Raw genomic sequence first — 27,093 nt, 5'->3', positions numbered from 1 at the left:
GACAGTATTTACCACACCTGTTGTATCATTTTTACTGCAAAAAATGCTTTCCCACACTACATTTATAAATTCAGGTTCCTTGGTGCCGTGACTCACCAGTTATGCTTTGCAAAATGACTAGGTTGCCATGTAAATTATTGTTAGGGTCCTTTAGAGTCTCCCTCTTCATGGCATAGCTACGCAACAATACATGTCCCACCCCTACAATGCCTCAGTTTTCAGGCCATTGCAGTTTTAGCTTTTTGGCAGTACATGGGATCCTCATTTTCAATGCAGTTGTGGTTTTGGAATGTTGACCATGTGTGGTGTCCTAGAGAAAGTTGACTCAGCAGGCCAGGCGGAGTGAGTGCCAGGAGCATGTAGTTGATAACCTTCTCATTTCATTCTCTAGTAGGCTTCTTTCTAATCACTCTTTCGATTTATTTGGATACATTATGAAGCATAAAACAAAACAATCAAACAAATATATATATATATATATATATATATATATATATATATATATATATATATATATATATATATATATATATATATATATATATATATATATATATATATATATCGAAACCATCATATTCAAGTTTACATTAGCTCATATCCCCGACAAATTACGTTTTTTATCAAACAGAAAAGAAGTGTTATGGAGTACAATTGAAATAAAATGATAACCCCATAAGAAATTGTATGAACATGAACTTATGTATTCTTCAAATCCTGTTCTAATCTTGTATTATGGAAGGGGTGCAGATGCTTGCGCAGGTCCTTTTGTGACACTGCTAGAACCTGAATACATATAGCACCAGCACAGTTTTAAAAGGGTATTCCACCAATGCACATAAGAGTAAAAGTCTGTCTCTGTGCCGCCCCGTATTATAGAAATTGATGCAGAGGCAAAAAGGCCATCAGAAGGATCCCCTGAAGGCAGACCTCTGAAGAGTCTAACGTGGGCCAAAGAATCCCCCAGACATTCCTTCCCCTGTAAGTGGGTGCCTTTATCCATTTGAAGAGTAAACAGGGACAGTCTGCCCTGTATATGTTACGGGCCCTCGAGCACCAGTAGGTTCCTATTCATGCAGGCAATGATACATGGAAGCGTACAGGGGGATTAGGAAAGATGCTCCCTATGTAAAGCTAAATCTTTCACCTCCTTCCATCATCGTCCTGTTAGAGTTTCTAATTTTAATTTAACCCGGGATAAAAACCAACATTGATTGCGACGATGCAGTTTTTCTTCATATATGCACACCTAAAATAATTATGCAATAGAAACAGGAGATCATCTTATGGTACACCATTTACCCTGGGCACCATTTTATTTCATATAGTTTAAAAATTCCACGTGTTTTACGTTTATGTGTTAAACATAATGAGATATAAAAATGTAAAAATGTGGTTTCATTCTATTAGCATTAGGAGGTCAAAATAACCTGTCTTGTATGCTTCTGTTCTGAGTGGGGGATATTTATGATCTTTGCTATTGCAGGCAGAACCCAGCGCATGTCTTCGTGCTCTTGTAATGCTAACAGTGAATTTAATTAACCCGCTATTGGTTTGAGTTAATGTCTTAATTTCAGATAGCTCGGTAACAGTGAGCCATGACTGCCTCGAGCGATTGCTTCGCTCTGCTGTCTACAATAAAGCACTAACTCTGAAAAACATCTGGTGAAATGAAGTGACTTTACCCAGTAAAGGTGAAAAAACAGGTGCTCGGCTCAGCACTGCATCAGGAAGTCGGACCATGATATGGCCCCAGACTATCTATTCCAGACAATGCAAGCCTGCTATCATCTACACATCAGGAGCTTGTGGCCCACAGCTCTCCTTGTCCCAAAAGCTGTGGTCCTGGATTCCAACCCTTTTGTGAGGAGATGTGATTGCAAATAGTGTTGCCTCACTTGGACAAGTCATTATTTCTGAGCTGGTCTTGGCCTTCTAATCCCTCAAAGCTGGAGACATACACCCAACCATGGTTGCCTTCATATGGGGCTCAACTCCTTTCCAAACATATTTCATTTTTGCAATCTGCACACTTTCTTCATGAAAGCATGTTTTAAGTCAACATGTATGACACTAGTCTCCGAAGATTCACACCAGATCATCCTCGTAGAAATGATAGGTGTATGCATCCAAAACAAATGACAAATGTTAAGTAAGGAAACGATTTCAAGATAGTGGAAAAGTGTGGCTCAATGATTAGAGCGGCAGACCCTAATGGAGAGGTCTAGCCCGGGACCAGGGTTCAATTCCCTGCCTCAGTGGGTCTTGGGCTCAAAAATTCCACGGACCTGAAAATTCTCGCCTCGGTGTCTATTCCAATCATGGAGTCCCACTCTGCAAATCTGGGCAATAGCTTGCTTAATCTCCACAACGGCCCAACAACGCTAAGAATGCCTGGCCTCCACCTTGGGGGTGCCCAGGAGTGGAAGCCTCATAGGGAAAGCCAGGATGGGTTCCACAGCAGTATTCGTACAAGCGCCTTGAGACCCTTGCGGGTGAGTAGTGCGCTATACAAGTATCAATTTACATTTTTTATTTTAAATAAACGGACAGCATTCATTGACTGATATACCAATGTCAAATTTTCCCAAAAATACAAAATGATAAAATCTCATGAACAAACTGTTAGTTGGTGCTGACTGCGCAGAGCAACACCTGTGAATCGCAGATCCCTGGACGAATCAAGATACATTAAAGCTTAAGAGAGGTTTAGTCTTGACGGCGCTAACTCAGTCACATGGTTATTCAGCCCTTGTGGGTAGAAGTCAACATTGTGACTCGGTCTCATCGTCCGCTTGGACAGCCACACGACCTGGCGTGACCTGGATGTTCGGAGTGGATTTCAGAGTTTTCTCCAGATGAATGCCAGTAAATCTGAAATGTAAATTGTGAGAAAGAGCAGAGAATACGGTCATTATTGCCTCGGGCGTGTTGCTCCTCCGGACGAGCCCCGCGCCATTACCCAAGGTTAAGTCCTTGGATGTAATTGTAGAGCGAGGTCCCCCAGTCGATACCCAACAAAATAATGCCAGTAAGACTGGATTTTTTAGATGGCACTGCCTCCATTAAGCAGTCTTATATCTTCCCCTCGAACAACATGTTTCAATTTTGTCAGGAAGTGTGCTGTCAAGTATTGATTACCGTTTTGAGCTCTGTGCGGGTCTTTCAGAGCACACAGTGACGAAATTGAAGCGAGACGAGAACACGACCGTGTGTCTAATTTACCACCTTATTAAAAGCAATAAGTGTCTAATACTCACAGAAAACTTTCACTGATTAACTCTCAAACAACTTTCATCCTTTATGCTTGGTATACTAGCAGGGGCGCAACTAGGTCTTAATTTCGGGGGGGCAAACATGGCAAATGAAGGGGCGTGGCTAATGTTAATCAATGGGGCGGAGCTAAAAGGGCAGATAATCAGGATCGGTTAATGCTCAGGTCAAGCTGGGAAAAAATGTGGTGAATTCTGCATTTGAAACTGGACAACAATTAAAGCACACATTTTTGTAAATTTGATGCATTTATATACTATTGTCTTATGAAAAAGGAACAGAATGTACTGAATTAAAAGTCCAATTTAATATATTTTACTACAAAGCACTAAAGAACACATTATAACCGATTTTCACAATGCCATTTCAAGGCGACGACCCTTTTTCGCCAGTTCATTACCAATTGCTTCTATAGGAGGACAATGTGCTTGTGAAATGTTTATCATTGCAAGTCCAGAGAGTCGTTCTTGCCCCATTGTTGACCGAAGATAGGTTTTCAGTCTGCGAAGACAACTGAAGCACCTTTCTGGGGATGCGGTTGTCACTGGCAAAGTGGCAAATAATTTTAGTAGGCAGTATATGTTGGGATAGAAGTCAATGTGAGCATGAGTTAAGGTATCCATTATATTCCCTGGCCTTTCTTCAATAGGTACCTTCAGCCATGTCATTTCCCACATGTCATATTCATTTTTAAGATCCTCGCGTATACCAGGTAAATCGTCCTCATATATGTCAAGAGCATCCTTCAAATTTTTAAAAGACTCTTGGATGACAAATCTTGGTATCAGATACTGCATTGTACAGGCCTTTTTCACATGCTGGCTGAATCTTTCCGACAATTCATACAATAAATTGTCTATAAATGGTATAAATATTGAAATCCTAAAGTAAGCTTCAGGATCACTAGTCTTGTATTTGGCCCGTTGTTTCTGCCTGCCAGTAAGGCGTGGCATTGCCAGAGGTTCCCCTGCTGTGGTTTGGGCTTTAACGCAAATCTCATTAAATGCTTCTTCAGCTTTGTCTCTGCTTTCTTGAATCACCTGCTTGACTGTTTCAATCTGTCCTATGCACTCCAGCATATCTGTATTAGGATTTTGGAGTGCAGCTGAAACAGGAAGCAGTAGCCCAGAAAATCGTGCCAGGATATGTAATGCAACAATGAAGTTATGGGACTGAACAGCTGCGAGAAATTGCTCAGCCTTGGAAGAGGCATTGTGATCCTGCCAATCCGAGATCTCAAGCAAAGAGTCAACCACAGCTCGGTACATATCAACAAAACGAACAACCGATGCATTCCTTTCAACCCACCGTGTCTCACATAAACCACTTAACAGTTTCATGTTTGTATGTGGCAAAGTAGCAAATTTCACCTTTAGGACAGCCATCCTTTTTGCAGAGCCTCTTACAAAATTAGACACTTCTTTAAGTGTTGAAAGACAATTACGGATTTGACGTATCTCACATCAATGTCCAATCACAAGATTCAGTGAATGACTTCCACAATGTACATAAAATGCCTTTGGCACACGCTCTAAAACTAGCGCCTATGCACCTTTAACAGAACTTTTCATTGCAGCACAACCATCGTATGTTTGCCCACGTATACGATCTACATTCAGGCCATATGTTTCTCAGGAAGTTAGAATTTTCTTATCCATTTCAACCCCTGTTCCATCCTGAAGCTCTTCGAAGCCAAGGAATTCTTCATACACAGATATACCTTCTATAAAACGAATTACTAGAACAAGTTGCTCGATAGTGGCACTGTCAGTTGTTCCATCTGCTAAAATGGCAAATAATCTTGCATTGTTTGTGCGCTCCACCACTCTATTTCTCATTAGAATGTTGCAAGCAGAGATGATATCATTCTGAATCTTCCAACTTGTATAAGTTGCATTAGAGGGACACGTTGCCAGATGCCATGTCAGAACTTCATCACCAGCTTGAAGTCGTAGGCGCAGAGCAGCACGGAAATTGCCATCATTCTCTTCGGGTTCCTTTGAAGTAATAGGTTGTCCACTGTCTCTGTGTTCTCGAAGAGCTATACCTTGATTTGCACAATGGAGTACTGATTCCACTATTGGCACAAGTCGTTTTCTGTTTTCCAAAATAGCTTTCTTCCAGTTGCTCTCGATCATAGTTGTAACAGCAACAGACTTTCCTTCAAAAACAGATGAGAAGTTAGCTGCCACTGTCATACTCTCTTTGTGATACAAGGAAGAAGCATGGAAACAAAAATCACTTTGAGCATGTTTCCATTTTGTTATGGGCCGAAGCACTAATTTCCCCACAGCTTGTTGAGAACCTCTTCCAACTTCTTTACGGGCAAAGAGTATACACATCTTGCATAAGGCCCCCTCAAGTTTAGCACTGTAGGCAAGCCATGTGCGATAGGTTTTCAACCATTCATGTTGAAAGCGACGTGCTTGATTTCCCTCTTGAACAACTGGAAACTTGTATGATGTCTCTGGCGTCCAGGAAGAGTGCAAAAGTTAGTAGCGTAAATCATCTGGGATTGATGATGAAACTGTGCTGAGTCTTGAGTCTATATATACTCCTATATCTAAGATGGATGAACTCTTTGACTTTTCCAAACATGGACTACTAGTCGCTGGCATACCAGTGGTTGTGTATGCAGGAGACTCAGAATGAAGAAATGCTAAATGTTCTTCTGGAGTGTAGCCGGAAGCTGGCAGGGCAGGTTCTTCACCTGAATCAGGACATGCTGTCAAAGGGTCTTGAGTGGCTGGCCGACGAGTGAAAAAATCCTCTATCTTTCGCCGCTTAACATTTTGTGGTCCAAAGCCTCTGGTGTTCGGCATCCTGCTGTATGCGGATAGCGATCTCTGGTGAAATAAAAAAAAGGCTCTCAGGTCACTTAATTAATTATTACAAAACTACGGGGGGAAAGAATACTGTAATTTTGTACAATAAACCAACATTAAAAAGCCAAGAAATACAAGTTAAACACCCAGTACATTTCTAAATGATCCTAAAACTCTTTAAAGAAGCAAGCTAGAAGTAGCCTGATTTTCTGTACAATTATGATACCACACACTTACCACATGTCTAAAACTTCAATAAAATGGCTGGAATTTCTTATAATCTGAAAATGTCCAATGCAAATCACCCCCAAACAATTATGCAAAACCATCTGGGTATATAATTATAAGATTACAGTTTCTAATGTTTGATGCAAAAACTTCTGCCCTCTATGCTTTCAATGTACGCTTACCTACAGAAAGAACAGGCCTCACAAATATTTAGGCCTAGATTTACTAAGCTTTTATGCACCACAACTTGGCAAGGGAACACGTTGTGCTGTGTTGCATCAAAGGCAGAGAGCAGAAATGTGCCATATTTACAAAAGTATGACACATTTCTGCTGTCTCCCTCAACTGGTGCTGCATAGTGCCAATGCAGACATCATGGTGCAACGGTGCCTGCGTTATGAGCAAGAATCTTTCAGTGAAGGAAGGGATACATGAATGCAGTTCACATGGAAAAAGGAAGCAACAAGGATAAATAAAGATAATTCTCCTCGTAACGCCTGGGCCTGGGAGGCGCACCATTTGGAAGCATTCCCAGGTGTACTGGCCGAAGTAACTGTGGGATTGTGTCAAAATCCATAGACAGATGTGTGGGAATGCCCTAGCTCCACCCATGGAACAACTTTCCAGCACAAGGTAACTCAAGGCAGCTCAATGCTCTGCCTCTCATTACTCTGGAGTTACTAAACCACGCAAAACCACAACTTAAGTTAAGTAAATCCCAATTAAATGGGTAAAATTATGGCAGCGTAAAAGGAAATCAGAATGGATGGATACAAGGGTGAAAGTATAGTAAATCTAGATGTGAGAGGATGGATGCGTTGGTGAAGGGATGGTAGAGTAAATAGATATCTGAGATGATGGCTAAGGTGTAAGGTTGGCAGAGTAAATTGAAATCAGAAAGGATGGATGGTTGGATTGATGGATCAAAGGATAGCAGATAGGATAACACACACCTACCCGATGTACCAGCAGGTTACAGAGTTCATTGAAAAGGTGTTTACCAAATGTGGATATTATGCTCTCATAATTGCAATATTAGGGAGTGGTGCACATCAGCAAGCAATGTAAATACCCTCTAAATAGCTCAATACCACAATATGATTGCATGTATCAAGTCAGGATAGAGGCTCACACATGGTGCCCTTAATTGCCTGAGCTCTGCGCTCTCATGTAAAAGTCCAGCCCTAGTAACGTTTGAGTAACCAAGATGGTGTTTTCAAATACCCCGCCTGCTTGACATGCATTTTTGAGACACTGCATTACCTGCAGGAAAATGTCACATTCGAAGAGCCAATCAACATACTTTGGACGTGCTTAAAAAAAGTGTGTGTATTGGGCCTCATCAATAATCTGAAACTTATTGAAACCGAAGAGCACCTGCTAGCGGAAACGTCTTGACACCCGAAATTAAAGTTACTGAGAGGTGTCTGCATCTATTAAGGGCTGAAAAATTCATCACAAACTGGGCAAGCAATTTGAGTCTATAATCGTGCAACTATTATTTTTAGAAAGGTATTCCGGAACTAAATTTAATTTTAGATTATTACGTAATGTGCAGGTCTGTAGTACTAGATAAGAAGTTACCAGACTATGACATGTATTAGTTCTGCTAACTCTTGCGGATCCATAAGATAAGATTGAACCATCTACTGCTCCCCCCATCATAGGCAGGAGCCAGGATCCAGAACACAAGAAATGAACCACCAGCATAATAAAGGGACCTGCAGAGCTAATGAGAGCTGCCAGCATAAAATATATCATAGAAATGGTTTCCTATCTTGCACACTTCCTCATCAATCACACGACTAAGCACGGAGTCCCATAGCTCAATAACTGCACCTTGGTATTCATCATGAACTGCATGGAGATGCTTTTCACAGAAGCTTAAGTAAAGACAACACTCTTCCAACCACACACCCACTAGGTGTAACCTGCTACATGCATGGATAAGTGCTTCAGCATCGCACGAATGTATGACAGTACAACACATGCCATCACAATGCATGTCTTTGCAACGCGGTTGTAACAACTCACAACTCAAGTGCTGTTACAACACAATATCATTACAATGCAAACTCTTACCCACAATTCCTTAAAACCCTACAACCCTTCAACTCATACCAACCCTAAAATTGCCCCCCTGGCACCCCATAGCCCATACCTACCCTGAACACTAAAATTACCCCTGGCACCCCAAAACCCATACCCACCCTGAACCCTAAAATTACCCCTGGCACCCCAAAACCCATTACCACCCTGAACCGTAAAATCACCCCCTGGCACCCCAAAACCCATACCACGCTGAACCCTAAAATTGCCCCCTGGAACCCCAAAACCCATACCCGCTCAGAACCCTAAAATTACCCCCTGGCACCCCAATCCGTAACCCACCCTGAACCATAAAATTACTCACTGGCACCCTAAAACCCACTCCCACCCTGAACTCTAAAGTTACCCACTAGCACCCCAAAAAAAAATTAACACTACAAACTTACACTGCATTTGCATATTTGGAGGGGACTGTCCTCTTTGACGTTTCTATGTATGTAAGTCAAGAACAACATTCACAGTAACCTAGATATGCAGGCAGTAGGTATTGCTGTGCTGACAAATGCATTAAAGTTACTGGAACTTACATAAAAAAAAACTGCTGCCTGCTCCTCTGATACTATACTGTGGAGTCTGGCTGATCAGCAGCACTGTGTCCTGGCATCCAGCCCCTCGAAGGTCTCAGAGTAGATAGGCGTGGGTCAAATGTCTCCTGGATTCTCCTTGCCTGGGGCTCCTCTGCTTCTTCGCTTGTGCCCTTGGATACGAAAATAGAAAGATCCATGGCCCTGTTCACCATTTATCTGGTGAGCAGCGCCGTGGATGTGAATTCCATCCAAGTGCACAGACAGCAGGGTGAAAGGGATGGCCAGTGCAGGTGATGCTTTTCCTTTGTAAATTAATTTCTGCTGGCGTCATAGCCCAGGGTTTACTGTCTGTGCACTTGTATGGAATACACATCTATGCAAGTGCACAGACAGCACACCCTGGGCAGAAATTCCTTTACAAAGGTAAAGCATGAGCTTAACTGGCCAGCCGTTTCCCCCTGCTGAGCACTTCACACCCCATGCTCACAACCCATCAAGTGCTTAGGTGAAATCCCTGCCTTCAGGCAAGGATTTCACCTCGGCGGCGCCACTGGAAAAGAAAACAAGAGGTGGGGGCAGGGGTGTTCACTCACTGAAACTGTTCAGAGGCTAACTGTCTGGCTCGGGCTGCTGGGCCTCTCAGAAAGCATAATAAAAATTGCATTCTCGGATCGGATGCACAGCCTTCTTGCATCATTTCAGTGCGTGTCATCTTAGCCTGGGCAGAGGAGGCGATGGGGTGGGGCTGAAGCCCGGTGAGCCCAATGGGTGTTGCGCGCCTGTATACTAGTGTCTTTGTTTTTTTATGTTTTGCCGTCTGATTACAGGTCCCGAGTGTTGGGAGGTGAAGATGTGTTCTTGGGCCACTGAAGTTAGTGGGTCCTAAGTCCTGGAATAATTTATTTCTACAAGTCCACGCACTGCCTTCGAATTTCTACTTGTGATCATTTTCATTTTGCTTTTAATATCCTTTAGTTGTATTTTCAGCTTTCGAAACCCATAGGCAATCACTATTCTTTATAAAACCTCCAAGGTGCTGTGATGGAGAGGAAAATCAAGTAGGTCAAGTATCCTGGAACGAAAAAATCCAAAGTAAAAAAAAATAAAATTCCTCTGTGGATCATCTATGTGTGAAAATTTGAAATCACTTAAAGTACCAATTACTGTCATGTGGCATACCAGGTTATGTAGCACACCTAATTTTAATATTCTTACCTACAGTGTATTTATTGAGCAGAAATAGTACCATACATTAGGATAATTTGATTTTTGGGCAGAAATTTCATCATAAATTACATCTAAACTTGATCTAGTCATCAGTGCAGGGATCTAGTGTGGTAAAAGAATAGTATTACCATATAAGGTATAAATATCTAAATACCATCATAAAACCCAAAAGTGCTTGAGCGGGTTTTCAGTGTCGCCTGAAATAGATAGGAGCTGTAAAGAAGGTGTTGCCTCAACATTGGGTTCATATTTGTTACAAGTGGGTAGCATACACTTCTGTGTACAATGATAACATCACTGAACAATGCTTTCCTCGTGTTCCTTCTCATCCTCCTTGTATCACATGCCGGCACTCACTAAATCTGAAGTCCATAGCAGCTGTGGAATTGGTCAAAAGCACTCATGCCGTCTCCACATCCTCACTCATGTATGTTTCCGGGGTCAACTTTTTATCCTCCTGTCTCCAGTCACTCCTACCTACTTCTGGATGTCCATATTGGCTGGTCTAGGTGACCCAATCCTAGAACTCTGCACTGTGACCTACGCTTTATGCTCGATCAGGTAAGCCAGGAACATGACTTTACTATAAGGGACCCAGGGCCAGATGTAGGTAAATCAGATTTACCGATTCATAAATACCGAATTTTACCGAATCGGTATTTATGTACCGGTAAATCAGATGTAGGTAAAAAATCTGTATTTTTTACCGATTCGGTAAAAATCGGTATCGGACCTTCGGTATTTACCGATTCGGAATGTACCGAATTGGTATTTAACAAAAGGCCCATAGGAATGAATGGGAAATACCGAATCGGTAAATACCGATTCGGTAAATACCGATTCGGTAAATTCCGAATGGGAAAGCAAGCAAAAGTGACCCTTAAGAAAACAGCCAATCAGGTGCTACCACCCTCCCCCTCCCTACCAGGAAGTGGCTACCCAGGCAGCTGCAACTATTTAGAAGGTTCTGGAGAGGCAGTCTGAGCTGAGCTGAGTCACAGAGCAGCAGTGAGAGTTTTTTTAAACTTTACCAACAGAAAAATGGCAAGCAGCAGTGAAAGCCAGAAGTCAGAAAGAAAGAGGAAAATAAAGTTCAGCAGCATGGAGCTGCAGGCACTTGTGGAGGAGGTAGTGAGGGTGCACAACAAACTTTTTGGCAGGCACTCCCTCACTGTTCCCGAGTCTGCCAAAAGGAAAATGTGGCTGGCCATTGCAGAAAAAGTGAATGCTGTGGGAGTCACAAACAGGAATACTGAGGATCTAAAAAAAAAGATTCTATGACCTCAGGAGCCTCACCAAGAAAAAAATGGCAGATATCCACAAGCAGGCAGGCCTAATCGGTGGAGGCAGGAACACAGCGCCCCCCCTGACTGACCTGGAGGAGTTGGTGGCCTCAACCATTGAGGCAGACAGCGTCTGCGGACTGGGAGATGTGGACAGCTCAGCCAGAGCTGCAACAAAATAAGGTAAGACGCATGCGCTGCACAACACCCCATACCAACCTGCTTCCCTATACCCTTTGTAAACAAGCAATCCCCAGTCCAGTACTGCTATCACTATACAGGAGCAATGCATTTTGTGAAATGTAGTCAGCAAATGTAAGACCATGTGCAACAGCGCAGACATCAGCAAGTTAGTGAACTGAATGCAGATAAAAGAAAGTGAAATGTGTAAAGCATTTCTTGTAGTGACTGTGACAAAGTAGCACTCAGTTGATATACGCTTATTTATACCTAGGGCCAAATCAGGCAGTTGACCCACTGACACAGATGGGACTGTACCAGCGAGGGAGGAGAGTGTGGGAAGCAGGTCCAAACCAAGTGCAAGCCTCGCAGGAGGAAGGTGACACAACTGGCATCTCCCATGAAGATGACAATGTACAGACCCCAGAGTTGCTGCACTCCCCACAGCTTTCCCAATCCCCTCCCTTGGTATTCTCATCAGAAAATTCCCCATCACTGCTCCAGTCCACACCTGCAAGCCACCAGCCAGGAGGCGTGTCGTGGCCCCACTACCATTAATGGGGGCAGCAGAGGGTGAGTGTGAGGCTCAAGTTACAGTAGATGTGAGTTCAGCAGCACTGCAGTCCACAAATGAGACAGTCACTGCTCGCAGAAGACAACGCAGACCCAGCAGTGCAGGTAGACGTGGTGAGGGCACTGTGTTCCGTGGGCTGGAGGGGAGCATAGTGCGCATTCAAAGGATGCAGGGCAAATCCATCCAAGCCTTCCAACGCAAACTCCGAGCCCTGAATGTGCAAATAGGAAACATGGGGAAGGGCATGAGAGACATTGTGGAGTCAAATAAAGAGGTTGCCAACACTAATACGGACATGGCAGCAGGGATGCAGCAGATGAGCAACTCAATTACGCAGCTATGCTCTAAACTTGAAAGTCAGTCACACACAAGGCACAGGGATGCCCGTGCCCACAATATGGCCATCAATCGCTTGGCCACTGCCACATCCCTGCTGTGCCTGAGGGGCATAAATATGCAGGAGGCCTTGACACAGAATACAGCTGAGGTCACCAGGGGCATGGCCAGAATTACGAGTGCATTAGAGGCACTGTTGGTTTCTCAAACAGCACAGAATCCTGCCCTGGACGTGGCAGAGGCTGAAGACACTAGTAGCCGGAGCAGCATGGCAAGCACTATTGTGGAGACACGGAGGAGTACCAGGTGCCAAGCTGAGGCTGCAGGGCTTGCTGAACATAGCGAACAACACCCTAGTGGCTCAGGGAAGAGCGGGCGCAAGTGAAATTACTGGTCATGGGTAAAGTAACCCGGGACATACAGTCCCCACGTGTATGATGTTTATTTGGTTGCACTTAAGTGCTTGAACGTTGTGGCACCATTAAAATACGTTGGTCCCATACACAACCTGTCTGTGTCTCATTACTTACTCAGAAATAGTTGGTGTAATCTCCTCACGTCTGTATCTGCTATCAATTGGTTTTGACACTCCAGCAGGTTGTGTTTCAGGCACAGCAATCTCATCGTCGTGATCCTCAAAGTCTGACAACTCCTCCTCAGTGCCCTTCTTCACAGTAAGTTTGTGCAACATAGCACAGGCAGCAATGATTTTACAGCAGGTCATGGGGGTATACTGCCGGGCACCTCCACTCTTGTGCAGGCACCTGAACCTGCTCTTCCAAATACCAAAGGTACGCTCCACAATATTTCTTGTGCTCTTGTGGGCCCTGTTATATCTCCTTTGGCTGGGTGTTGAGGGGTTGAGGTAGGGGGTGAAGATGAAGGAGCGGAGGGCATATGCACTGTCCCCTAAAAGGAAATGGGAATACATTACTCACATGCATACATGAACGTCTTACTGCAATAGGTGTTAATGGGGTCACACACTGTGTCTTACCTAGGAGGTATCCTTCGCCAAAATCCCCTGTCAGCCATGCATAGATACCGCTATTTTGAAATATGAAGGAGTCATGGGTACTCCCAGGAAATGTTGCCACAAGGTCAGTGATGGCGCACTTGGCATTGCAGATCACCTGCACATTGATGGTGTGGGTGGACTTACGATTCCTATATATGTATTCGGTGGCAGCAGGGTGACAAATGGGAATGTGGGTGCCATCAATGCAGCCAATGATATTGGGGAAAAGCGCCATCAGGTAAAAGTCAGTTTTAGTTTGGAGCAGTTCAGCATAGGTTGCAGGGAAAGATATATAATGGTCCATCCTCTCTAACAGGACGTCAAGGAATTTGTGGAAAAAGCGTGACAGGCTGCTCTGGGTCACCCCACCTACCGCAGCAAACACACTCTGGTAGCTCCTAGACGCAAGCAGGTGTAGGCTGCACAGCACCTGCACGTGGGGTGGAATAGCGTGTGCCCTTGGGGTAGTGTGCTCCAACAGTATTTGGAGGTCCCTGATGAGTTCCAAGATGGTGTCTGGGTCCAACCGGTACCTCTGGAGAATCTCTGCCTCGGTGAGCATGAACAAGGTGATCCTCTGTCTGTAGACCTGCTCCTGTCTCTGCCATTCCCTCTCTCCTTCCTCCTGTAGCCGTAGCCGTCTTGCAATGACATAGAATGCCGCCATTGTGTAAACAGTATTGCATTTTGGGTCCTTTTTTATAGGCTGCACCTAGTTACCACCTGATTTCAATCCATGGAAAATACTGACTCCTAAATACCGAATGTCAAGCAAATTCGGTATTTATAAGCTTACCTACATCTCAACTTTCCATTTTGCCACTTCTTATTTACCGATTCGGTATTTTACCGATTTGGTAAATTTACCGATTCGGTATATTTACAGATTGGGTAAGTTTACCGATTCGCAAACTGTTGCGATTCGGTAACTTTACCGATTCAGTAAATTTACCGATTCGAAATGTTTACCGATTCGGTAACTTTACCGATTCGGTATATTTACTGATTCGGACGATTTTCTGTCTCCTACATCCCAAATGCTCAATACCGGTCGGAAACGGCTGAAAATCGGTATTTTCGGCCGTTACCGACCGGTATTGGGCTACCTACATCTGGCCCCCAGAGTGGTCTTGAAGAGCTTATGACTCCCCTGACCACCCGACTTGTCATTTTGCCTTGACATTAGGGGAGGATACTCACATACTGCACTATTATACTCTAGCACACTGCAGCATTGAAATGAACAAACTTGACTTAGTTCTGTGGAATTATTTCATCATTACAGGCTATTATAGACATATGAGGCAGGTAAAGGCTACGGAGGATAAGATTGTAGTACCAGGCTGGGCTAGGGTAGAGAGAAATTGATGTCAGTCCGCCTTGCAGGCTTGTAGCTTTTAGAAGATGAGTAGAGTTGAGCCAACAGGTGAGGAGGCAGCAACGTCACATAAAAATGGAGATCCTGGACACTTAGGGCCTGATTTAGGGCCTGGCAATATTTCCATAGGTTGGCAGGGGATATTATGTTCACCACCTTGATGGACAGAGAACCATTGTATTTATAGCTCACTGCCTACTCAGCTGTGATGTATGTGCCTTGAGAATAGCTGCTGTCACAACAATTCCTCTGCATGTACCAAACATTGGTGGCAAGCAACATTCAAACCAAAACTAACCTCCAAACTGTTGGAATGTTTTTGAAAATCTAATAACTAGTGACACCCACACTCAGGGAGTGTTTTCCTTGGGGTGGGAAGCTATTATTTATATTTTTTTTTTGTACCATGGTAGCGACTGACAGAAACAAGCATTTGCAATCCAATAGGTCTCGTATTATTAAAGTTTGAGCTATTGGCATTGCTAATAATAATGCAACACCAATAGCTCAAACATTCAGTAATGCGAGACCTATTCCATTGCAAATGCTTTTTTTAAGTTTCACAGAGCAGGGATAGTTAGCAGTTGTTTCGAGAAAGCAATCTAATTAACAGGCACGCTTCTGGGATAAAAAATTGCTGTTTATTTATGTTTAAGCTGCCTGTTCTGTAATTCTGGTCACCCTAAATAAGGCAGAGTGTAATATTATCGTTATTTACCGGGTGCTTTATTAGCACCCAGAAATGCACTGGAGCAGTAATGAGCCCTGTTCTTCCTCCTGAACACTTCTTAATATATACATTTTTTTCACTGGAACATTTCTGGCCGAGATGGCAGCGGCGAGCAAATATTCACGCACGCGCCATCTCCACACTCACCTCCATCTGTCCCGTGGTGTTCTTGGACTGGCGCGTGGTAGCAAAGAATATGCCGCACTTTGAGGAAGTCAGTCGTAGTCGAAAAGATCTCCAAATATTCAATGTGGCACCCGCTCTGTTTTCTTTATCCAAAATGCTGATTATTATGCAGTGGCTGAAGGCTAATACCCCATTTATAGTATTCCCTCCACATCCTGTGCACAGCGGTCACTCTTAATAGGGCGTTCGGTTGGGTGAGGCAGTGGGGTATGAATGTGGCAGCAATGGTTTTTTGGCAGATGGGCCCCTAAACACCTAATCAGGCCCTAAATCTGCATGCTATTCTCAACAATCAAATGGCTGTGTCGGATTTTATCAGGTGCGATCAATATGACATCATTTACCTCTGTAATGTGGGTCACTGGGGCACTTTTACATTTGTATGCAAATTTCCGATCACATGTGTGGAGATATTCATATCTGAGGGTTGTAAGATAATCACTAGCGCGGTCGCAGGCTACTGTAAAAGAAGGGCTGCCCTTCAGGCACTGTACGATGTGCTCCTTCGGGAGTGTGATTTAGCTCGAGCCCCGGCAACCACTTTTCGACAGTCTCTGGCTTTGGGACAGTGAAGTGTCGAGGCGGGCCATCTCATGCGCCGAGGTTGACTTCAGGAAGCACGTGGGGACCCTGCACCCCGGTTAACAACAGCACCTCGCTCTTCTATACACTCCCTGCTGACAGCCTCAGCCTATCCCCAACCGCGCATGTACCGGCCTTTCCCCGGGCAGGTGCAGTGTAAGGAGGTGGCGGGACTGCAGAGCTCTGACCCTTGTGCTCGAGCTACCTGTCCGGCAGCCAAGCTTGAGTCCCTGCACCGGTGAGGCGGAAGAGGTGCCTGGAGATGGAAGGAGCAGCGGTGCGCAGTCTATTGCATCCATGTTACCCCAGCATGTTCACATCCGCTCCACCTCCCTGTCTCAGTCCACCATGGAAGCTACCTACCTTCCGGGAGAAGCGAAGGCACTGTGCCGCAGCCTCCTCAGCCAGCCGACATCCCCTGCGGAAGGTGGGAGCTCGCAGTCGTGCGCGAGCTGCTCGGCTTTGAAGAGACTTTCTGCACTTCTGTGGAGTTTTTTCACGTCAAAAGGCTGATTGTTCTTGGGAGAATGGAGGTAAGAGTGAGTTGCTTTATATGAGGACAGTTTCGTCTTCTGAATATATTCCGACATTGTACATTGACGGACTGCTTTTGGTATCCGGCGAAATGTTTAGTGTATTTTCGAGCAGTGCCAGGAATTATTAGTCCTGTTCCCAGCGCCCTCACCCGCTCCCCTCACCTTTCCTGCATGTACTACTTTATGCCTGTAAGCATTGGGCAGAGGGGCTTACTTCCGGGCTAGTAGCTGTTCTGCTTGTATGGCGCGCGCGTGCCGGAGCAAACATGTGGTTTCAATTATCGCGCCTGTGTCTGGGCACGATAATTGAAACCCCATGGGCTTTGGTGCATGTAACAGACACCAATAGGCCATGGGCGGAGCAATGCAACCGCCTTTTGCCTATTGCATGCTCTGGTAAAAAAAAACACGCACTGAAAGCCCAATAACAGAACCCAAAAGGAAAAGCACACGCACGTGCATGTGCGATTCCAGGGTCCGTTTTCAAACCCCAGACAAAAGGGATCTCGCCCTGCGCGTGCACTGCTGCGCAGTGCCACATAGGGCCCGAGCCCTTAAAAGGACTAGAGACCATTAGTACTTAATAGGGCGGGCAACATGATATCCTTAGCCAACAGTCTGTGCTCCATCAGGCTGTCAGAATAAGCTTTTCATTGACAGAGTCGATGGGGCACTGCCAACAGAAAGCTAGTGTTCTGAATGAATTACAATATGGTGGGGGGCCTGAAAGATTGAGAGACATATTACATTATCACATATGTGACGGAGAAGCCTGTTCGCCAATCTCTAAATCAGTACCTAAGTCTTCTGATTCTTCAACTCCCTTACTTACCCACTGACTTAGTATCTAGTTCCTTTTTATCTTTTTACTATCTTTTTGTTATTCTTATGAAGTGGAATGACAAGCAACTTCCACTTCGAACTCTTTGGGGAATCTACAATCGGGAATCCACAAAATGCCACTCCTACATCATTACACTGGCTGTAAAAGTTCCTATATGTTGAAATTGGAGGCGCTTGACAGTTTGAACACTGCAGATCATTTAGTATAACTGCAAGGAACCATAAGAAACTTCTATTTGGTACAGCTGGATGTATGGCCCAAAATAAATACTCCAATTACACACAGACAATACGCTCAAAGCCAGAGTTCTCCAGAGCGTTCATCGAATGTCCACATTTCCACATTTTTCCCAAAATGTGAACAGTCCTCAAAGTCTCCTATCCCCTCAAATCACTCAGGGCCCGATGTAGGTAGGCAAATACCGGTCAGTAACGGCCGAAATTTGGTAATTTCGGCCGTTACCGACCGGTATTTGGAAAATGAGATGTAGGTGGGCATTTTACTGATTCGGTAATTTACCGAATCGGTATTTTAAGGAATCGGTAAATTACTGATTTGTTAAAATACCGATATGGTAAATTACCAATTTTGTTATTTAGGGAGCACTCAAATGAGTGCTTTTCCCCTTTTAGGATTCGTTATTTACCACCAACTACAAGTTGGTGGTAAATAATGAAAACCTTGGAAAAAGCATTTTTTTTTGCTTTTCCAACAGTGCCATGTTGCAGACATACATGCCCTTAGGGCATGTATGTCTGCAACATGTGCAGCCATGCACAATTGAGTGGTGCAACAGGGTGTCAAAGTGACACCTTGCCACCCTTCAATGTTTCCCATTTTTACCGAATCGGTAAATACCGATTCGGTAATTGACTTCATTCCTATGGGCCTCCGATTCGGTAATTACCGAAACCTACCGATTCGGTAATTTTTTCGGTAAAAATACCTACATCCCATTTGCCTGTTCTTAAATACCGAATCGGTATGATTTGGTATTTAAGAATCGGTAACCTGGGATTACCTACATTGGGCCCTCAGTCTGCAAAATTCTGATCACAGAAATGAGACAAGTGTACTGCTGGAGATTAACTGAGATCTACGGCCGGCTTCATAGTACATCAGGAATGCGGCGTGGACTATCTGGAAGATCGAATCGCCATGGCCCCCCTACTAAAGTGGATCTCAGTCTGGCTTAACCCGGAATTGGAAGTGAACCATGACATTTTTAAGGACTGCCTTATCCTAGATCATTGGGACCAGATTCCTTGGTTGAAATATGTACAACAATTATGTATAAAGTTAGGTCGGCCTGAATTGTTTAACAAGCCATCTAATCTAGTGAAGGGCGATCTGAAGTGGGTCAGAAATACCTTTTTGTTGAACAGAGGGATGGATAGAGAAGGATTGGAGTTGTCAAAGCCATCCGTGAGAACTCACCAATTGATTGTATCCTCTGGGCGTGATCTGGAACTTTACCTAAAGGTTGTTAACAACTCAAACCACAGATACCTCTTAACCAAGTTCCGATTAGACAAAATTCACCTTCTGATTTCTGGCCGCCCTAGTTGGACAAAGCCCCTTGATCTGGATTTGTGTCAATGTGATGGTTGTTCGATTATGGACACTGTTCACTTTCTGTTTTTCTGTGATTATTTCATAGATATTAGGAAAAAGTTTATTATACCCTTGTTAAAGGGGAAAGGGTTTAGGCAAGTAAACCCAGCTTTATTGTACCTTCAATTACTGTCCAACATATGGGAAATTTGCAATGTAGCTAGATTTTTAACCATAGCGGTGAGACTCAGCAAAAAGATTAATTGGTCTTAGATGAATTATTGTAAACGTTAATTCCTGTTTCTTGAATTAAGTCTTAAATCTTTTTAACCTTTTTTTTAACCATGGAATGTTGTATATATTTTCAATTTTAAAATTTGACACCATGTTTTAGCATTTTTAAGCATTTTTTAATTGGGTACTCCCTCCCTTTTATACTGTATTTTTATGTCATTATGCTGCCTGGTGTCTTGTGGACCTTCTTGCTTGTTTTTATACATTTATGGTTTTTGAAATGAACCGAAAAAAGTATTTCTTGACTATAACTGGATTATAAAGCTGTGTTAAATAGTGCTGCTGCAACAAGTTCACCCGAATTAGCTACTCAGTAGCTTAATAGTGGTCCCAGCTGTAAAGTCCATCGAGATCAATCTGTTCCAGACGGAGCAGATATTCAATTAGTCAAAGAATGGAACTCCAAATCAGTTCAGTTAAACCCATTAGTGATAAATCCATCACTAAAGACCTTTCAGAAATCTCAAATCCCCCTCTTGAAAGCTTCTATAGATTCTACACACAGTAGCCCTTCAAGCCCTAAAAAGGATTTAAACATTTGTCCTATTTCTCCTAGAAAAATCGACTCTTAATTCAGATCATATCTTAGCAAATGTGTCAACGATTTTGTGTCTCTTATAGAATAGAGGAAAACATAGTAAAAACATGAAATCACAGTTCTAAACTGCAAACCTTACTCTCCTTTGACACTCCTCACTTTTCCTGACTTTCCAGATTGTTCATCAGCGGGTTTGACAGGAAGCTTGTAATAAAGAGGAAGGAAACAAAAGGAAAACTAAAAAGTGTGAAATCACAAAAAAGTCTACACCACCTTAGACCTAAAAACTCAGCCTCTGAAGTGCAGATTTCTCCGAGATCTATTATCAAACAATTTACACTCTTTCCAATTTCCCACATTCCACAACGTGTTCATGATCCCAAATGCTGAAAGTATAGACCAGATCTAGATGTTAATTCTCTGCAATTTCCTTTAGGATATAGCTTATCCTCCCAGTCCATAATTAGGGATGTCTAAGAGACAGTGGTGAACGTAGGCCCACAGGGAGGGCAGGTATTAATTTCACAATAGCAACACCCCATATTACAATTGTCTTTGCATAGTGATGACTGTATGGCTTGGATGTATGACGTTACAACGCATACTTTTACCACGCATACCATTACAACGCGGTATTTACAACGAATACCGTTACAACGCATAGCGCTTAGAGGTGCTGGATAGTGGTAAGTATAATTTTATATTCCAACTCCAGTCCCCGTGGATACTAGGGAAGGTGTTGGATATAAAATTATACTTATTCCCTACCCTAGAGCGCCCCCCAGCGCAATGCGTTGTAATGGTATGCGTGGTAATGCCTGCGTTGTAGTGGTAGTGCGTTGTAAAAACTTCGTTGTAACAGTTGTATACCGTATGGCTTGGTCTTGGAAAGCTGACGCTTTAAATTATGAGCCCAGACTTCACTGTAACTCCTATACTTTTAACCACAAAATGAAGATACTCTCCTGGAGAATCACAGGGCTTTTTTTGCATCCTGGTAAAATAATTATCATAGAGGAACTGAAGTCTGGAATAATCTGTCTGAAAAAGATTTGTGTAAAAAATGTTTTCCAACTAGAAAATTATTATGTGCAAGAAGGCATGCAAGTGAAAGAATTAGTATGTTACTGTCAGTAAGTAACACTTGATCTTACATAATTGTTACTTATCCGAACAATTAGTGCAGTTTTTATGTCATGATTTTACAACCCAGCCACTGAACCGACCAACCTAAACTTTCCTCCCGAATTTTCTGTAAAAATCAGTGTGGTTTTCAGTTCTTCTCTAAAACTAGAGAAAAAGAACATGTTAGCTGAGTAGGTCTATCTTGCAATTTAAATTCCAAAGTTTCCAACCAGGTATTAGACATTTTCAAAGAGACGAAGAGGGTAGAAATATCGTCCATCCCAGTTCCCAGTGACACCATTCCTCAATCAATCAATCAGGAGTTGTATAGTGTGGCAGCTTCACCTGTCAGGGTCTTGAGGCACTGTCAGATCATGCTGCTTGTATTCTTGTTGGTTGGGTATCCAGATTTTGAGGTCCATCCTGAATTGCTGGAGCAATGGATAGGCTTTGGGGTGCAGGTGGTGGTCCTTCCAGGGCTTGGCCGCCCTATGGGGGAAGGAGCAGTCTCTGCTGTTTGTCTGACAGATGGTTGGAAGCTAGGGCTAGGGATCCGGATCTGAGTTTCCTGGTTTAGCAGGTGAAAAGCTACACATTGGTTAAGGTATGTAGGTCCTTCGTTTCCTCAGACTGGCAGTTTAATTTTCCCAATCTGCAGAAAGGGCTCTTGCAAATGATGCAATAGCCCTCTTAGAATCTGTTGAAAAACTCTTTGCAAAGGACATTCAGGTGTACCTATAGTCATAGGTCTCTGATAAGCGATTAAAATCAGTAGAGCAGTCTGCTTAATTCTTGATAGTGCATCCACCATAAGATCCAAGTTGTGCAGTTCTGTAAAATAGCATATTGTAGTATTGTAACTCCAAGAACTTCATATTACGTGAGTGAATGTCCTTTGTTTCAAATTGAAGTTTCTCTGTGCCCAAGTTGCCAGAAAGCAAAAGCTGGCAGCTAATACATATTTGTTCCCTTTGGGAACTTTTCAAGGCCTAGAGAGTGTCCCATAATAAGTGGTAAATGTGGTTCTCAATAACTGTAGAAAAAATGGACATCAGAATGAGAAAGGACTGATAAGATTATGTCATATTAGTTTAAAAGGCTAAGTTCAGATATAAGGTTTCAAGAGCAAAAAGGATTTGTTTAGACGAAACGACTCTATAACATTTTTTTATTATTCTAAAATAAAGATACATGCCCAAAGGTTACCCAGGGAGCGTTTTTCATTATGCAATTTCAAGAATGGAACATAGAACCTGTGATAGCCTTCGGAACAATCAACCCAAAACTAAAATGACCAGACAGGTTTTTGTATCGAAATATTCTACATGTTCTAAACAAGTCAAAAGGATCATTAATAATCAATGGGAGATGCTGGAAAACTAAGGTGATTTTAAAGATGTATTCAAGGTTAAACCTCCATTCGCATATAGGAGATCTAGAAATCTGAAAGAAATGTTAACAAACCAGTAGAACTCACAAAAAGTTTAAAGGCACCAGGCGATGCCAAAACTGTGTGCATTGCAATAATGTGATTTGTGGAAATGGTGTTCAACACCCATTGACAGGTGAAAAGATTAAAATAAAACATAATGCAGATTGCAATTCCAAAAATCTGATATATGGTATAAAGTGTCTATGCGGACTACTTTATATAGACATAACAGAGAGAAAAATAAAAACTTGCATCTCTGAACATAAGAGTGCCATTCGTAACTGCAACACTAAAAGCACATTAGCTGTACATTGGATGAAATTTAGCCACTTAATAGCCCACATTTATTCTAAGTGATTGAGATGGTACATCCCACTCCAGGTAGATATCTGACTAAAACACTGTTACAAAGGGAAATATACTGGATAAGGAAGTTAGAAACCCAGGATCCCAAAGGGATCAATGATAAAGTGGCCTTTGGGTGTTTTTTGTAACATTTCACCAGGATGTGGTTGTCTAGGTGCTGCTATTAATTGTCTATATACAGCATTTTGTACAACTTTGTAATTTGAGCACACTGTTTTCATGAAATACTGCTGAGGTTATTTTTTGTCAACATGTATTTATCTGTCCCTTTTCCTCTTCTTAGCTGTTTATGTTGGGGTTCTTCACTTTTGGCACTTCGGTTACGAGGTGGAATTTCCGTTAAGCATTCTATTAGTACATGGTGTTTTCACTATGAATTTGAAAATAGTGGGCATTTGGTTTGTGTTCAAAGCTGTTTAAGTACTTCGGTTTGACTGAAAGTATGGATTTTGCTTACTCGGTTTTAACATGCCACTCAAAATCGAAGGGTTGAGGTTGAGCGAATAGTCCGCTTTCTATAGCTTTGTGTTTGATAAAACGTCATACACGTGGTTTCGGCTCTTGGAAAAGTGAGAATGACTTTATGTAGGAAGCTTTAGACGTGTAGAAACGGTGGTGTTTGGTGCAGGGATGTTAATGTTATCATATGGTGATTGCAGGTGCCAGACTTCTTGGCTCTTTAAACAGATACGACCACCATACGTTAACCGACTTGATGAGCTTCAGGAGGTTGTTTTATTTCTCTTTTGATGCTTGCACTGGGAGGAACGAGTATGAATTCACAGTTTTTATAATGATTGTACATTTTCCTCTAGGGTATTTCACTTCATGGATTAAAACCAGGTACAGAATTTTCTGTAAGTTAGTGTAAGACCATGAACGCAGTAGTTTTTGACACTGGATCTGTGTTGGTGAAAAGGTTGGTTCTTTTTTATTTATTCTTTCTTTTTTCCAGGGAATCTATCCCAAGATGTTAAGGCAGTAACATGGTTATTAAAAATGTTTTCTAGATGTGCTTTTGCTTCTAATGTATTATTCTTGTTTTTTTAGTAAGAACTTTGGAATTTTTATGTAAATTGGAAGACATGTTTCCCTGCAGGTTGTTTTAAATGAGATTATTGTTTGTATTGTTTACAGAAATTTGCCCCTGAAGAAGGGCCAAAGGGACCTGAAATGCATTGGGCTGGCATCAAAAGGAACAACTTCATGGTTTGAATTGAGAAAAGGAATACGTTGTTCAAAAAAGTTTTTCTGTGATAGAAACAGGTTAAATGTTCTGTGTGTATTTAGAACCCGTCATTGGTTTTAGGTGTTTATTTTCATGATGTTTTAGCATCACAACAGGAATTGATTATGTGAATACCTAAGAATAATTTTTGTAATGTGAATAGAGCAACAGCATGTAGACTACAGTGCACAGAGGTCAAGTTTCTAAACTTGAAAATTGTTGTGACAGATTTAAGGTAAGCACATTGTAAGGGCCAAGAACTTTCTCTACTGGCAGTGCAAAAAAGATAAGTATCACTTTCTTATGAACCAACACCTTAAAAACCAAGATCCTTGTGCTTCTAAACTGAAAAAAGAACAGCCCTAATCCTGCCTGGAGGTTGGGCCAGGAAGCGAGAGAAAGTATAAAAACCTATCCTTACTGGTCTTAGTGATAAGCCCCATTTAAACCTACTTTGTGGAAAAGGTCTTGGCCATTGAAGGGGAGTGGGTCTTTCTACAAAGGCACTTTACACACTTGCTCTCTATCTATAAAAAAGAATCTCCAACTTTGACTTATTCAATTGAAGAGATTCCTTTCATTTCATAACAATGCAGAGAGGAAAATCAGTGCGGGCGATGATCCACATACCACGCATTCCTGATCCAAGCCACAAGAATAGAATTTGATCTGCTTAGTACCAACAGTCTAATAATGACAAACGGGGAGACAAATAGTGAGCCGTAAACTAAATACCACTCAACGTGTGTGAAAAAGCAATCACGTGGGGTAGTGAGCATCCTGCTGAAGGGTATTCTCAGGCTGGTTCATAAACCAGTAAATACAATGTGAAAAGCAGCACGTGCATAAATGAGCTGCGGGCCATTTCTGGATTGCACCTTTTAAAACATAAACCAATCTGAACCACAGCATGAAGTAATAGAGTTGCGAGCAATTTACATACTATAATTTGAATCAGAAACCAAAGTGAACACTAGAACTAGCAAGCTCATCAGGTTATATTAATCAGTAAAGGAAGTGCAGCTCGGGAGAAAGGGAGCAGTGGGCAAGGCAGCAACAGTTACCAAAATGTTAAGGCGCTATACAGAGTCGCCAGTACAGCATGGCTCGTGTGAGACCCACTTACCTATGCTCTGTGTAGCCACGTGTGGCTCATGGAGTGACACTTTCTCATATGCTGTTGAAAACAATGCATAGGGAACAAAAAGCAGTATGAGGTTTCTGAAGTTTTCCTTCCTCACATTCCATTGCATCACCTCTGCCTCTAATGTTTTTTTACTAATAGTAGATAGTGTGAGTGTTTCGTATATTGCAAGGATACATACTGGTATGGGTTACAAAACGGATAATAAAGTATATTTTATGCATTTTTTCAGACAATTTGCCTTAGATTTTAATAAGCAAAGCCTCAAATTACTTCCAACACAGCAGCTGGTAAACTAAAAACAATCATGTCTATCTCAGCGTGAATCTGTATACACCCTTTCATCTAGGGCTTAGAAAAGTGTTTTCTTGTAAATTCCATGTAACGTGAATGCTGTGTTTTTTTAAGTGGGCAAATAATAGGTGTTTCTATTTGCTAAATGAATGAACCTCAGTTTACTGACTCTTGAAGGATAGAAGGCTGGTGTGGCCTTTTAGCCTTTGGTGGTTGACAGCATTTAAGTTAAGATTATGATGCAATGTTTCACATTTCACATGTTGCTGTCTTCTTGTGGTGCTCTGGAGTGTGACAAGAAAACAGCTTCTCCTGCCAATTAGTAACGGGGCAGACTTGTGAAACAGTAGCACACAGTGGCACAGATGGACAGAGCACATGGTAAGCCGGCGTCTGATATGTATCTGATTAAACTGACAGTTTTGCCAGTCATTTTCTTTGTTAGAATAGATTCACAATTGCTTGACTACTCTTCCTGCTTTCACAAATTTGCTTGAAAATGCCCCATTTGCCCACTCTTTTTCCCAAATTTTCTCGAGGAGAGAACCCCAAAAACACCCTATAGTTGGTTTGTGCCCACTCGCTACGCTTGCTTGCCGCATTGCAGAACGACAATTGTTTTACACCTCGCCACTTTCAAATGTCACCAGCCTGAAAGTACTGGAACTCCCACTGCTTCACGGCAGACTAGCACCCTTAATCTCACTGACTGGACCACTCTGGGTCTCTGTGACATGTGGAGATCCTGGCCCCCCATTTATTGGCATTTCACACATACAGTGGCAGTTCACTACATTCAATTCCGAATAGATATTACCTTCCTACGCACCCTTGATTGCCAGTTGTTGACTCAGAACCAGATTCTTCCCCATGGAATTTCAGGCCACTCTCCTTTGCTCTTTCATTTTGGGCAACCCCCATCGGACAGCATCCTATGTGGCGTTTAAATGCGTTGTACCTCTAAAATACGAAGTTCGCTCACTCACTCGGGTCATAACTCTGTGCTTATTTCTACAACAATGAAGGCTTGGTTGTTCAAATGAGAGCCCTATGGGCCACCAGTAATGTGACAGTACTGGGATCTGCTAAGAGTTATATTAGAGCCCAGGAGCAAGACTGTGCTGCCCTTGTTGGTCTGTTGCAGGCTTGTACCTATCGCCTGGGGCAACAGTTGGACTCTAACCCACAGGCGAATAATTCTCACCTATTAGGTGTCATCTGCGAGGACATTTGTCTGCACTCCCTTGAAGCAGCCAAATACCTCTTGTGGGCCATGGCAGCT

The sequence above is a fragment of the Lissotriton vulgaris genome, chromosome 2_1, assembly GCF_964263255.1.
Source record: "Lissotriton vulgaris chromosome 2_1, aLisVul1.2, whole genome shotgun sequence".
Taxonomy (NCBI): domain Eukaryota; kingdom Metazoa; phylum Chordata; class Amphibia; order Caudata; family Salamandridae; genus Lissotriton; species Lissotriton vulgaris.
Note: the sequence above shows the minus strand (reverse complement) of the source record.